Source organism: Bufo bufo, chromosome 9 (assembly GCF_905171765.1).
Source record: "Bufo bufo chromosome 9, aBufBuf1.1, whole genome shotgun sequence".
Classification (NCBI taxonomy): domain Eukaryota; kingdom Metazoa; phylum Chordata; class Amphibia; order Anura; family Bufonidae; genus Bufo; species Bufo bufo.
The window spans coordinates 197,879,148-197,894,173 of record NC_053397.1 but is presented as its reverse complement, the minus strand read 5'-3'; the positions used below and the strand labels follow the sequence as shown (position 1 = coordinate 197,894,173).

The 15,026-nt window shown below is 44.5% G+C and overlaps 1 protein-coding gene across 1 annotated transcript in view; it reads left to right on the top strand.

The window, feature by feature from the left end:
• Positions 1-4,660: 4,660 nt before the first annotated feature.
• Positions 4,661-15,026, top strand: part of PODN (podocan) — a 56,332-nt gene continuing 45,966 nt past the window's right edge. The window contains exon 1 of the mRNA XM_040407721.1: positions 4,661-4,876. The gene's annotated coding sequence lies outside the window, so the exon portion shown is untranslated. The remainder of the gene's footprint in view (positions 4,877-15,026) is intronic.

Genomic DNA, 15,026 nt, shown 5'->3' with positions numbered 1-15,026 from the left:
GAACTTTCATCTTACCCGGTAACTGACTTTTGCTCTGCTTTACCATGTTGTACCTATATGACCTGTATCTGTAACCTCATACCACTGTATATATTCTGTATGTATAGTGTTATATCTAGTGTGCCCTTAAGGCGATTTAAATATATAATTTAATCTTGTGCTATCTTGTATCTCGATCACGAATCCCCACGTCCGTGTTTCGGCTTAGTTATAAGCTACCGCGGGTTGGTTTCTCACCCCATATAATCCCGTTAGCGGACCGGGCTTATATCAAACGAGAAGCTGGTGGCAGATACCCGGGCTGAGAGCGCTGTTTTCACTGCAGCAGGGAAAAGGCTCTCTCAGCTTGTTGCCTCTCTGTGCCTGCGTGGACAGGAGGTGTCTGTCTAAACTGTACCAAGCTGACCTTACCTGCTCCTCTGCAGGGCATAACGTCACGCTTTGGTAACCCAGTGACCATACCGCGTCTCCTGATCTCGACGTAGGCGACGTCAAGCGGGCACGAGGTCTGGTATTTGTCACACACTCCATGCGGCAATTCTGCCTCAAAGAGTCCTTGAGCTTAGCAGCACCAACCTGTTTTCACGCCAAACAGGTAGCAAGCCTTCATTCAGACACAAGGCTCCCAGATCCCAACACAGAGACCTCGCTTCTGAGCCCAGCTGCCTATTTAAGGACAGCCAGGTGCTGCCAAAACCCGGGGTGGCACTTAAAATCCAGTCCGGTATTTGACCTCACCTGGCTGTAAATCAGCCCAGCAGCACATGCTGGAAGGAAAATACCTGTTTTCCCAGACCAAACCTCTCACTGTGTCACTATATATACAGTCAGGTACATAAATATTGGGACATCAACACAATTCTAACATTTTTGGCTCTATACACCACCACAATGGATTTGAAATGAAACGAACAAGATGTGCTTTAACTGCAGCTTTAATTTGAGGGTATTTACATCCAAATCAGGTGAACGGTGCAGGAATTACAACAGTTTGCATATGTGCCTCCGACTTGTTAAGGAACCAAAAGTAATGGGACAGAATAATAATCATAAATCAAACTTTCACTTTTTAATACTTGGTTGAAAATCCTTTGCAGTCAATTACAGCCTCAAGTCTGGAACGCATAGACATCACCCGACGCCGCGTTTCATCCCTGGTGATGCTCTGCCAGGCCTCTACTGCAATTGTCTTCAGTTCCTGCTTGTTCTTGGGGCATTTTCCCTTCAGTTTTGTCTTCAGAAAGTGAAATGCATGCTCAATCGGATTCAGGTCAGGGGATTGACTTGGCCATTACATATCATTCCACTTCTTTCCCTTAAAAAACTCTTTGGTTGCTTTTGCAGTATGCTTTGGGTCATTGTCCATCTGCACTGTTAAGTGCCGTCCAATGAGTTCTGAGGCATTTGGCTGAATATGAGCAGATAATATTGCCCGAAACACTTCAGAATTCATCCTGCTGCTTTTGTCAGCAGTCACATCATCAATAAATACAAGAGAACCAGTTCCATTGGCAGCCATACATGCCCACGCCATGACACTACCACCACCATGCTTCACTGATGAGGTGGCATGCTTAGGATCATGAGCAGTTCCTTTCCTTCTCCATACTCTTCTTTCCCATCACTCTGGTACAAGTTGATCTTGGTCTCATCTGTCCATAGGATGTTGTTCCAGAACTGTGAAGGCTTTTTTAGATGTTGTTTGGCAAACTCTAATCTGGCCTTCCTGTTTTTGAGGCTCACCAATGGTTTACATCTTGTGGTGAACCCTCTGTATTCACTCTGGTGAAGTCTTCTCTTGATTGTTGACTTTGACACACATACACCTACCTCCTGGAGAATGTTCTTGATCTGGCCAACTGTTGTGAAGGGTGTTTTCTTCACCAGGGAAAGAATTCTTCGGTCCTCCACCACAGTTGTTTTCCGTGGTCTTCCGGGTATTTTGGTGTTTCTGAGCTCACCGGTGCGTTCCTTCTTTTTAAGGATGTTCCAAACAGTTGTTTTGGCCAGGCCTAATGTTTTTGCTATCTCTCTGATGGGGTTGTTTTGTTTTTTCAGCCTAATGATGGCTTGCTTCACTGATAGTGACAGTGTAACGGGGTGCCGAAGGCGCACTCGGTCTCCCATCAGCCGCAGACCTGCTGCTTAGCTTCGGGAGCGAGGATCTGTGTTTGACCTTGTTCCCAGGGTAGCTTTGCTAGCTGGGAGGCTCCCTGCTCCTAGGTCTGCCTTGAGCGCCGAGCTGATCACTCGGTGCTCGACTGGTCGGTCTGTCGGTCATGTGATGCTGGCCACGTCACATGACCCTCACTCCCCACTATAAATACAGGCAGCCTGCTGGCCACAGGTTGCCTGTTAATTTTAGGTATCTGGTGATTGTTTTGTTCCTGCATACTTACCTGATCCTGTTTTTCCTGACGATTCTCTGCCTGCTCCTCCTGTACTGCGCATCTCTCCTGGTATCCTGACCCCGGCTTCCACCTGACGATTCTTTGCGGACTCCTGTTGTACTTCGTTTCTCTCCTGGTATTTGACCTCGGCTTTTCCTGACTATTCTCTGCTCATTCCTTAGTACTGCGTAGCTCTCTAGGTATTGACTCGGTCCGTTCACGTTCCGTTATTTGTCTTGTCTGTCTTCCCAGCACGTATCCTAAGTTAGGGACTGCCGTCTAGTTGTCCCCTGTCATTAGGACTTGCGAGGCAAGTAGGCAGGGCCAGGGGTAAGGGTGAAGCGCAGTGGTCACTATCCTCCCCCCTGTGTGTAGTGTACGTTACCGTCACAGACAGCTCTTTAGATCTCATCTTGAGAGTTGACAGCAACAGATTCCAAATGCAAATCGCAGACTTGAAATTAACTCTGGACCTTTTATCTGCTCATTGTAATTGGGATAATGAGGGAATAACACACACCTGGCCATAGAACAGCTGAGAAGCCAATTGTCCCATTACTTTTGGTTCCTTAACAAGTGGGAGGCACATATACAAACTGCTGTAATTCCTGCACCGTTCACCTGATTTGGATGTAAATACCCTCAAATTAAAGCTGACAGTCTGCAGTTAAAGCACATATAGTTTGTTTCATTTCAAATCCATTGTGGTGGTGTATAGAGCCAAAAATGTTAGAATTGTGTCAATGTCCCAATATTTATGGATCTGACTGTATATATATATATATATATATATATTTGTGTAAAAATGCCGTATGATACACAGTTCTCATACCTCATGATGTTTGTATATCTTCGTCACTCTTCCATTAGAACCTTTCTGTTTGTTTTAAAAATAGTTTTTATTAGTTTTAACAATGGAAAGGTGTACAAGAATTTAGCCCAACACATGGGCTGCGATAAAGAAATGCGTAACATGCAATAAACACAACGTAGGACCACAATTGGTAATGTTACAGAACATAGGAAGAGTGAAAATCGGTGTTGTTTATATAAAATGGACTATGTTCAAACAAAGAATTGCTTCCAAGAAGTGGAAGTTAGGTCGAGAAAAACGATCTTGAAGGGGGGGGGGGGGGGGGGGGGGGAGTCCGAAGGATATCAGGATGGGGGAGAGAGGTTATGTTGCCACTTAATGGTACCAGTAAAGAAGAAGAATGAAAGCGTATATATTGATACAACTAGCTTGATATAAAGTGGCATATTAGGTCGTCATAGTCTAAACTATTACATACCGTAGGTTTTAGGTTCATTGATGCATAACATGTAGCATTTTTAGTCTGAAAATTCCCTAAAATAGTTTTCCAGGGTTTCCAAATATCTTCAAAACGATGGGGTGTTCGGGAGTTCCAGTGCGCAATTTGCTCTAGGCGATACAGTTGATCACACTTTTGGATCCAATGTTGAATAGGTGGTGGATCTGTTTTTTTCCAGCACACTGCTATGAGTAGTCTGGATGAAGCCAGTCAAATTTTGCATAGGGTTTGTGTGTCTCTAGGGCACCTGAGACTCCCGAACACCCCAAAGAGACACAATTTCGGTGAGAGTGGTATGTTCATCCGGCAAACATCAGATATGACTTTGCAAACTTTTTGCCAGTAGGACGTTATTTTAGAGCATTTCTACCATATATGCCTTTGAGTGCCTAATTCAGAGCCGCATCTCCAACAGTCAGGGCTACATTCAGGAAACATACGATTAAGGCGCTGTGGCGTATAATACCATTGGGTTAATGCTTTATAACTGTTTTCTTGCAGTTTGACACATCTGGACACCTTGTGGGGGGCTATTAGAGCGCTATGTAATTATTTTAGTGAGAATTGGATATTCAGTTCTGATTCCCATTGTGAGATGCCATTAGAACCTTTCTGCAGGATCCATCCGACACCACAACGGGGAGGTGAAATGTAGACTATGAGATATATAAAAATGCAGAAAAATTAAGCAAAAGTTACATATTATAACATCAAACATAAAAATCACAAAATTATGCAGACTGTGCATTTGTGACGTGGACTACGAGATGGTCAGACGCTGTGTCCATACATCCCAAGACTTGTCCACACAGGTGCAGTCCAGACTCCAGTCTGTAGTATTTAGTGCATGGTTCACAGTGGTCTACAGGTGGCACAAAGACCTCGAAGCCCATAACGACCTCCATCCATAGGACAAGTCCAATGCAAACCCTGACGTATAAAACCACAAATGCAAATCTGTCCTGAGTAAGTCCTGCTTCCATGCTGGGCTTCTCTCCTCCCCTTAGAAGCTCCTAGATATTTCCACAAAGCCCCTTCACATCTGCCAGGGAAGGCAGGACATCCCCGTCCCACATCTGGGCTGGATCCGTGTTACTGGGAGGTTGCGATTAGAGGAATACTTGACATGGCATGAAGTGATTCTCTTTTCCTTCATCTCTGTCTCTCAGCAAGGTGAGAGGGAAGGGGGAGTGGTGCGAAGAAGACAATCCTAAGGGGTGAGGGGGATTTGGACATATAGGTGATGAGATGTGGGGGGGGGGGGGCCTGAGGAGACTAGAAATAGATGAAAACTTTGCTTCATAATCATAGGATGCAGCAATGCAGGTTAAAATGTCATCCTACCGTGTATATGTCTGTGTGTGAATGCATTTTTGCAAGACTCAAACTTGCGGATAACCCCCATTATCCAACTTCCAAGCTGGGATACGGTGGAGAGTTGTTTGTCAGATTCCTCACACTGGAGAGCTGGTGGTCACCAATGATTTTCCTTCCTGGCTTCTACTCCAGTGATCTAGGAAACCATGAACCTCCAAGACTACAACTCTCAGCGTAACCAGACAGCCGAGGTCATTCCGTGAGTGGTAGTTTTGCTTCACCTGTAGAGCCAGAGGTTGAAGACCACCGTCCTGTTCGGAAACGTTTATTATCTTTGGTCAGATGTCCAATGGCGTTTTATACTCTTCCGTGAGACAGATGTAGCAGTGCTGAGTTTGTCTTCTGCAGGGTCTTGTTCTTTCTCATGGTGCATTTTGACAATGCAGTCCTCAAAGAGTTAAAAGCCACGTCCAGCTCTGCTGCCTCCGTATGTGTAAGGCTTGTAATTGTCATGACTGCATCCACAATTTAGCATAGAATGGGTACTTTTTCCCTCCATTTGTCAGTGTCCTCCGGCACAGACGTGCTACACGGCAGCTGTAGATCATGTTAGATGTTCTGGTCTGCAGCGTGTGTCGGAGTGATTAAAATCGGTGCTGTTCTCAGGAGATGGGAGCGTTACCAGCTGCAGCCACGCTGAGAAATACTGAGCTTTCTCTGACGATTGGCCAAGATATTTTAATAGGAGTCGTCGTTAAAAAAAAAAGTAAAAAAAAACAACCCAGATTCATATAATCTATACTTGTGACTTGCTGATTGCCAGTAAAACTAGAGCTAGGTGGCGACTTTTTCCATGCAGTGTCGAAATTCCCTGCAATGATCACATTGTAGGTGTCTTAAAGGGCATCTGTCAGCAGGTTTGTACCCATGAACCTGCCATGTGCGGTTGACAGCTGAAGGCATCTGTGTTGGTCCCATGTTCATATGTGCCCGCATTGCTGAGAAAAATGATATCTTAATACATGCAAATTATCTTCTAGGAGCAACGGGGGCGTTGCTGTTACACTTCAAGACTTTTTCTGCAACTGCCACTCCCCCTGCACTTTGATTGACAGGGCTAAGCAGTGTAAGCATCATCACACTTGACCCTATTAATCAAAGGGAAGAGGGCGTGGCAGTTGCAGAGAGCGATGAGCCTCTAGGTGCAATGGCAACGCCCCCGTTGCTTCTAGAGGCTCCTTTGCATATAATAAAACTTCATTTTTCTCAGCAATGCGGGCACATATGAACATGGGACCAACACAGATGCCTTCAGCTGCCAAGCGCGCATGTAACAGATCAGCCAGTGTCATAGATACAAATCTGCTGACAGATGCCCTTTAATTTTCTACCCATGTATACCAATGTTTGTATATAAATAGATCTAACATTCTATATTTTTTAACCTTGAGAGCTCCATTTTTCTGATACAAACCTCCAAATCCTGTATAGACATAGACTTGAATAACAACATTCTGGTTGCCTTTAGTCACCACTAGAGGGCACTTAGGAGCGTACTGAATACAGTTTATACTAATGACTTAATTATAATACAGTATGCATTAAGCTCCCCCTAGTGGTGGCTAGATATCTTTCTACTCTTGGTCAACATGGTCACTCAGTGGTTAGCGCTATTTTCTTGCCGGGTGTCGGACCTCCGCCAATCTGATATTGATGACCTATCCTGAGAATAGGTCATCAATATCTAAGTCCCAGAAAACCTATTGTCTTTGAGATGACACTGTGCGTGCTGTGTAGCCTCTCCCTGACCGCATAGACCCTGGTGTAACGCTCTCATACGACTTAAGTACAACCAGTTGTGCGTGGGTCTCACATATTAAGCAAATATAAACCATATTTCCAGTTGTCTCTTGTACAGACATTCCTTAAAGGGGTTGTCCCACAAATAATATTCTGCAGTTTTCAAACCAGCACCTGGATCTGAATACATGTATCATTGCCTGTAATTAATAATGTATTATTGCTAGTGAGTTATCCCATGAAATCTAGCTGTATAGCGCCACCTGCTGCTTGCTCTTTTTCTAATTTGTCTGTCCTGAGATGAAAGCACATGCTCTGTTTCAACCTTCAACTACCACTGGCTGCAGCTGACGGAACACCCCCTCCCCCCCCTGAAAAAGGACACGCCCCGTAAGCCACCAGCTCATAAATAATCTAGCAAAGCAATTGCAGAAATGAATGAGGAGATATCTAGACCCATGTGAGGTACAGGGATGGTTCCAGCTTTGATAGAAAGAGGTTCTCATGCACTAGATTATGTATGATTTTCATCATAGGACCACCCCTTTAAGATGCAAAGTTGCATGTGCTGTTATAGGTAATTCTATATAAATGCGGCTTACATCGAAGGTAATGGAGGAAAAGGGAATTTATTGCAGGCAACCAAGAGGCACGCAGTCATGCCTACCACAATTTAGGAGTGCCGTCATCTTGTATATTAACCTTGAAGGCAAAGAGGCATGCCATACATATAGAAGTATGATGGACATGAAGAAAAGGGGTGCTTGTGGTTGAGTGACTAAAGGACTCTCTGTATCTTCAGAATGGCTGACTGAGAGGCAGGGCCAGGGCTCTTACTTTACTTCTCAGTTATCAGCGATAGTACTGGCAAACACCTTCAGGGATGGCCAGGACACTCAAACAAATCCCTCCTATGGAAATGTATGGGTGCCGCTCCAAGGACAGTATGTACACACTTCCTATTTTGACTTCTGAAAGCCTCCCAATCACTTAAAGATGTACAAGGCATTCCAAGCATATAATGAAAGTTTAAAGCATACCTGAGTTTTCAAAAACTTTTTCATAATGGCTGTTCTTCTTTGTACAATGATAACTATCAGGGGCGTAACTAGAGTTCTATGGGCCCCAGGGCAAACTTTGTATTCGGGGCCCCCCCGCGAGCCTCCGTGACCAGCCCCCCCCTGCCATCCTCTGCCCCTACCCGCCATCCTCTGCCCCTACCCATACCCTCCCCCCCCCCCCCCCCCCCCCCCCCCCACCCCCCCCTCTGTATGAAGCCATACATTCAAAAAAAAATAATACTGTAGTCACTAGAGTATTTTTTATTTATTTTTGAATGTATGGCACACACTGGCTTCATATGAGGGATGGGGGGGGGGGGGGATGATGATGATCAGTGGTGCCGTGCGGCAGTGTGTCTGAATCAGAAAGGGGGGGCCCGCGCCGGCCATATGAGGGGAGCCAGGGGCAGCAAATAATGAGGGGGCAAAATGAAAATGAAATACCTTGTGGGCGAAAAATTAAAAATATATAGAGGGAATGGGGGCAAAATGAAATATAGTGAGACTCTTACTATATTTCATGTTGCCCCCGCCCACTCCCTCTATACATTTTGATTTTTGCCCACAAAGTATTTCATTTTCATTTGCCCCCGGGCTCCTCATTATTTGCTGCCCTATTATGGCCGGTCCGGGCCCTTCTGAATTCAGGACACACTGCCGCACGGCACCACTGATCATCAATCATGTCCCCCCTCCGTATGAAGCCGGACGCATGTGTTGTGTCATTTTTGCATATAAAAAAAAGACTTCCTACTCCTGTTGCTGCTCTCTTCACTAGAGGGCTGAGGCGGCCGGCAGGCTCGTCATTCCTGGCTGCTGTGAGTGTGATCCCGCGAGACCCGCCGCAGAGGTCACGGGTCTCGCGCTGACAAGTAAGTGCAGCGCAGCCAGCCACACAAAATATAGGCGGGCCGCCGCACTTAATAAAAAAACACTTGCGGGGCCCGCTTTACTCCATCTCTTCTGGGGGGCTCTATGGGCCCCCCTGACTTAGGGGCCCGGTCGCAATTGCAACCGCTGCGACCCCTATAGCTACGCCACTGATAACTATGAAGGAGCAGGTCTTTATTAGGCTTCCCTAATGTTTTTTTTCAGCCATAGTATTCTATGTTTTAGCTGCACAGCTAGATGCATTTCTCTCAGAAGCAGGGGGCGTCTCGCTTCTGTGGAATCTGCCAGCACTGTACTTTTTTGATGTGCTTTCCCTTACTTCCCACTATGTTTGTTTTCAGCTCCGGAGCTCACAGATAAAGAAGGGGAAATCACACCTACAGAAAGGCAGGAGGCTCCTATTATCTTCAGAAGCAGTATAGGAGCAGTTCTTTTATCAGCTAGCTCTGACACGCCCCCACTTCCTGCCGAACCGTCTTTTTAGTCTCTATTATTAGGGACAGTTCTTGCCTGACAGCTGGCAGTGGACTCTAAATTAGGTGGAGTGAGACCCCTAGTGGCCATGACTTTTACGGCTTTTTTTTCAGGTGGATGCAGGCAGATTTTTTAAATTAAGTGATTCAGAAATTTGCTAGTTACCCCCATTCTCTATTAAATTAAATTAAATTGTGTGAAAGTACAGAGACTCTTTAAGCAGGTCATCTGTTTCCTCCCAACCTGTTTTCCCCCTTTCCACTTTTTCAAGGGATACTCAGTAGTATCCCTTGATATAGCTAGAAGGGCTTAGTATGCCCAATGTAGTCTTATTTAGATTTTATTGCAATGCACAAACTCCTCGTATTAATGAGCTTCTCGCTGCCCCCTCTACTGATTGCCAGGCAATGGACTCCAGCAATGGCTGCTGAGGGCACAGCAGTTGCAGAGAGAGCAGAGCCTCTAGGTGTAAAGGCAATGCCCCCCGTTGCTCCTAGAGGCTCATTTGCATATATTAAACAATTTCTCAGCAATGCGGGGCACATATGAACATGGGACCAACCCAATGTCTTCAGCTGCCAAGTGCACATGTAACATGTCAGCCAGTGTCATAGGTGCAATCTGCTGACAGATGCCCTTTAAACAAAAGTAAGTGACCCTGCTTTTGAATCAGGTTCTCTTTAACCCTCAGTTTAAACCTGGTGATAGATTCTCTTTAAAGACTATGTACACCTCAAAGGCAATTTTTATTTATGATTGCATTTTACTCATTTTTGGCAAAAAATCATATTTTCAATTGGTCTTTATTTAAAATATTGAGCCATTCTGTCACAAAAGATTAACTATTTTTTTTAACTGTGTGACTGGTACTTTTACTTTCATTTTGTGCCAGTCATCTAATAACTCTTGGGGAGATTTATCAAACTGGTGTAAAGTAGAACTGGCTTAGCTGCCCATAGCAACTAGATTCCTCCTTTCATTTTCCAAAAGAGCTGTGGAAAATGAAAGGTGGAATCTGATTGGTTGCTATGGGCAACTAAGCCAGTTCTACTTTACACCAGTTTAATAAATCTCCCCCCTTATCTCTAAACTACTAAGAGGTGATAAACGCTAAAGGTGGATTTAGATACACCAATAATCGTCCAGATTATCGGGAACGACCATTCCTGCGAACGGTCGTTCGCAATCATCTGGCCGTCTAAATGTGCTGCGATCAACCGATGAACGAACTAAACACTCGTTCATCGGGTGATCCTGTCGCTCATGCATGCACCACCGATCATGGCTTCTGAGCAGCAGATCATGCTGTCTAAAAAGAGATCTGCCATTCAGAAGCCATGATTCTGTATGAGGACGAGGGATCGTTATAGTGATCCCCTGTACTCATACAGTGAAGTAGATCTCTGCATGTAAATGCTCGGTCTCCTTCACTGACCGAGCAGCTGACTGCCGGGAAGGACGTTTCCTTCCCAACAATCAGCCGCTCAGTCGGCCTGTCTAAATCCACCTTTATTGAAGCCACATTCTTATCAGTAAGAAAGAACTGAGCTATAATGATTGTTTATAATGTCAGAGAGCAGAGATAAGGAGCGCGTCATCTCCCGAACTGACGGAAAGAGAAAAAAACCAAAGGCTGCTACTAGAGCATCTCAGCTCTGTACAGAAAAAAGGGCTCCATATTTTAATAAAGATCAATTAAAAAATGATTTTTAGCTTGAAAATGAGTACAATGCAATAATAATAAAAAAAATTGGCCCCCAAAGGTGTTACATAGCCTTTAAGCCTAAGACAAAGCTAAATGAATTGTAGTTTGGTTATGAATTATACATCCCTTCCCAAACATCATTATTTAAAAAGACTTTGTATCCATAAAACCCGCAATCCAAGCTTGATATTCACCAGGGCATTCTGGCACTCATGTATGGAAGATACCATTGGGACAATGCCGCAGAGTACATTTCCGCCTTAATAGGAGGAAGCAAAGCTGCTCAGATGTATTTATACGTGTAATCCAACCGTTTACAATCTATCACTCATATGGTTTTAGTATCCTTTGGCTGAAGTGAAGTTCATGTTCTTAGTCCATAAATACAACTTGTTCCTGGAATATATATATAAAAAATCACAGCGTGAAAACACGGTGTGCAAGACATGCTGGAATGAGCCTCAAGAAGGTCATACTTCATTGTCATGCAGAAATATAATTTTAAAAAAATTATGACCACTGTTGTATTCCAATGTGTGGCCCATTAAAAACCGATCCGGTCATAATATTCTTTCTAATCACAAGAGTTTGTCTTAGAAAAGCCATTTTATATCCCCTTTTAAGTCATTCTGAGTCCCCATTCTTTAACCAGAGTGTTTGAGCACCTACCAAGAGCGTCTCTCTTTCTGGAGGACCCAGCTTTACCATCTGCTACCAGGACAATCCATCCATTTCACTCAACATGATGTAATGCTCCACTTGGCCTGTGGGGGTGCTGTAGGAGAACTGAGCCACTTACTGGCTGATCGCACCACAGATTACAGATGATCAAGAGGAGCTCCAAGTCTTGTTCAAAGTGGAAAACCCCTTTCAGCATTGGAAATCTTGCACCATGTAGAAGATGTCAAGATGAAGGAGCTTGTTTATTAGATGGGTATAAATTTTTGGGAGGAAAAATTGAGGAAAAACAGAAGAAATTGGACTGGGGAGCAATGTAAATGGAAGGAATCATGATTGTACCCTCAGGTAAAACCATGATGGTTCGTTTCCTCACCAAAAGTGGTTGCTTTGCAATATTGTCCATTATGGTCCTTAACCTCTTAACCATATTTATATCATGAGCAATGGTTGAGGATCACACAAGAGACACATTTCTTTACAGTAGCGCTACAGGTAGCTCTAGGGGTACAGCCACATGGTCAGGTTTCCTGATGCAGATTTGGAAGCCAAAACCAGGAGTGAATAAAAAAAAAAGAGAAGTTGTATCTGTCCTTTATACTTTCTCACTCTTTATTTTGGGTTCCAAACCTGGGAACTCCAGAAATCATCAGAATCCTTCTACGGTTTCCGATCCAGCCATTCCAAGAGGGCGGGCATGTGTTTTTCTTCCCGTTTCTTGTAGGAGAGAAGGACAACATGATCCATTGATTCATACTGAGCTTACTGGGAATGCTTAGGGAAGGGTTATAGGGTAAGGCTTAGCTGGACTTTTTCTTCTCATGGCTTCTTGATAGCTTCATGGCTGATGTAGGTCTTTGTTATTTATATGGTTGGTCCTGTGCAAAAGTCAAGATGCTTAAGTGGTCATCCTGACTGGTATTAGCTTTATACACAATTTATTCAGATGCTTAGGCCTTGGGTTGATATTTAGGCTTCCAGTTAATAGAACAATATCATATTTTCATCACTATTTAATAGGTAGAGTTGGCAGGCCGCAGTGCCCACGGGTTCTGACTGTAAGCGGCATGCTGGAAAGATTGCTATCCGTTTTTATCTCCTCTGTCATTGTGATTACAGTCGAGTGACACAAACGTGCCAACATTTGCCTGGGTTTGTATATTTTCCACGTCATTAAGAGGCCCCAGTATGAGATGGAAGCCGCCAGTGCCGCTCACACACTGAGTCTGTCAAACAGAGGAGAAATACTAAGCATTATGTGAGACGCCGGCCAACTTTTTTCTTTGGTACGTGAACTTTTGCAAGACAAAAAAAAAAACACTTGGATTAGCGAGGCAGCTGGGAGTATTCAGCGTAAGCCTCGGTCATAGCAGGGTTAGAGACAAGTGGATAGACGACAACTGCACCAGGGAGACAGATGCGGAAGTTTTGCTTCTCTGCAGTCCCTTTCGGCATCAACAGGGTTAATTATGCACATTAGATTAATGCAAACCATGAATCTATCAGCTAGATCAGGGGTGGCCAACCTGTGGCTCTTGAGCCGCATGTGGCTCTTTGCTTCTTCAAGTGCGGCTCTAGCTGTGGAGCCGGCAAGCAGTCAGGCAGGCTGGCTCACTCTCCACCTCATGCTCAGATCTCTTTTCCCGATCGGGCAATGTTGCTACTTTGCAGCTCCAGCTCACTCTCCACTACGTCCTGATGCACACAGTGTGAGAACGTAGTACGTGGAGACACGCACTATGACCTGACGTTGTGCTCCTCATGTCAGACCTGCACAGTAGCAGGTGCCCGAGCAGGAGCCCAGTGCCTGATCAGGAGAGGGAAGAGATTTTTTAAATTATAAAACTGAGAATGGTGGTCTGATCTAAGCATGGGAGGTTCTGAGCAATGGGGGGCAGATCTGAGAATGGAGGGTCTTGTTTGAGCATGGGTTTGTCAGTTCTGAGCATGGGGGGTCAGATCTGAGCATGGGAGGGGGGGGACATTTGGGCATGGGGGGGGGGGGATCTGACCATTGGGGGGAGATATGAACACTGAGGGTCTGACACTGGGAGTCTGATTTGTGTTGTCTGATCCGAGCATTGGAGGTCTTATTTTGGGGGTCTGATGAAGTTTTGGGATCTTATTTTAGGTCAGATGAGGATTGGGGATCTGATTTAGGAGTCTGATCTGAGGTCTGATGAAAAAAATATTTTTTTCTTTTTTTCTCTGCTAATGAAAAATAAGAAAAAAATATTTTTTAGCAGACCTCAGATCAGATGAAAAAAAAAAATTCTCTTATTTTTCTTTGTTTAAACCTAGGTGCATCTTGTAGGGCAAAAAATACGTTGACTCGTGGCTTGTGGCTCCTGGTAGTCATACTTCTTTTTTTTTGGGCTCTTTGTGTCTGTAAGGTTAGCCACCCATGAGCTAGATCATTAAAACCGCCTACAGGCGGAGTGAATAACACTGATTATTAATATCTCGTGATAATGTCAAGGGGTGGGATGAGTTAGCCAACAAGTGAAAGTCAGTCCTCGAAGTTGACGTTTTAGAAACTAGAAAAACGAGCAAGTTTAAGGATCTAAATGACTTTGACAAGGGAAAAATTGGCTGGATGACCGGATCAGTGTCATTAAAATAGCAGGTCTTGTTGGGTGTTCCCGGCAAGGAGTGGTTAGTAGCTACCAAAAGTTGTCGAAGGAAAGTCAACTGGTGAACCAGCAGTAGGATCATGGGTGCTCAAGGTTCATTGATGTGCGTCTGATCCACCTTACCACTTGGATCTGATGTTTTGGTGCCTGATACCACAAGATGCCTTCAGTGGACTTTTGGAGTCCATGCCTTGACAGATCAGAGCTGTTTTGGCAGCACAAGACGGGCCTATACAATACAATACTAGCTAGTTTTAACGTTATGGTATATCAGGTGGTGGCCTTGGACTCTGGTACAGAGAAACAACTTGAGGCTTCTAGACAAAATCTGTGACAGGACCCACCTACCATGTACCTTCTGATGTGGGTCAAGGGCTTTTAGGGTCCCTCAAATAAAAAGCCCAGATACTACTAGTGTCTCTGCATATTATGGCTCGGCACAATGGTTGTATGGAGCAGTAATTTAGCATTGATAGCAGGACCTCCAAATGTCTCTGACTTTATACGGAGGCATAAAGTAACGTTTTAATGTCTCTTGATATGAAATATAATAGAAATAAAATGTGTGCCATGTTCTAAGGGATGCCATATTTTAGAGGTCTTCTACCCTCGAAGCATTCCATAATAATTGAGCACACAGAGTGCCTAAGGTGCCATAGGTGCTCCGTGTGCCTCCAAGGATGATCCCCTGATGATGTTCCCCTGATTGTAAGGCCCTGCAGAATATGTTGGCGCTATATAAATAAGGATGACTCTGCTATGTC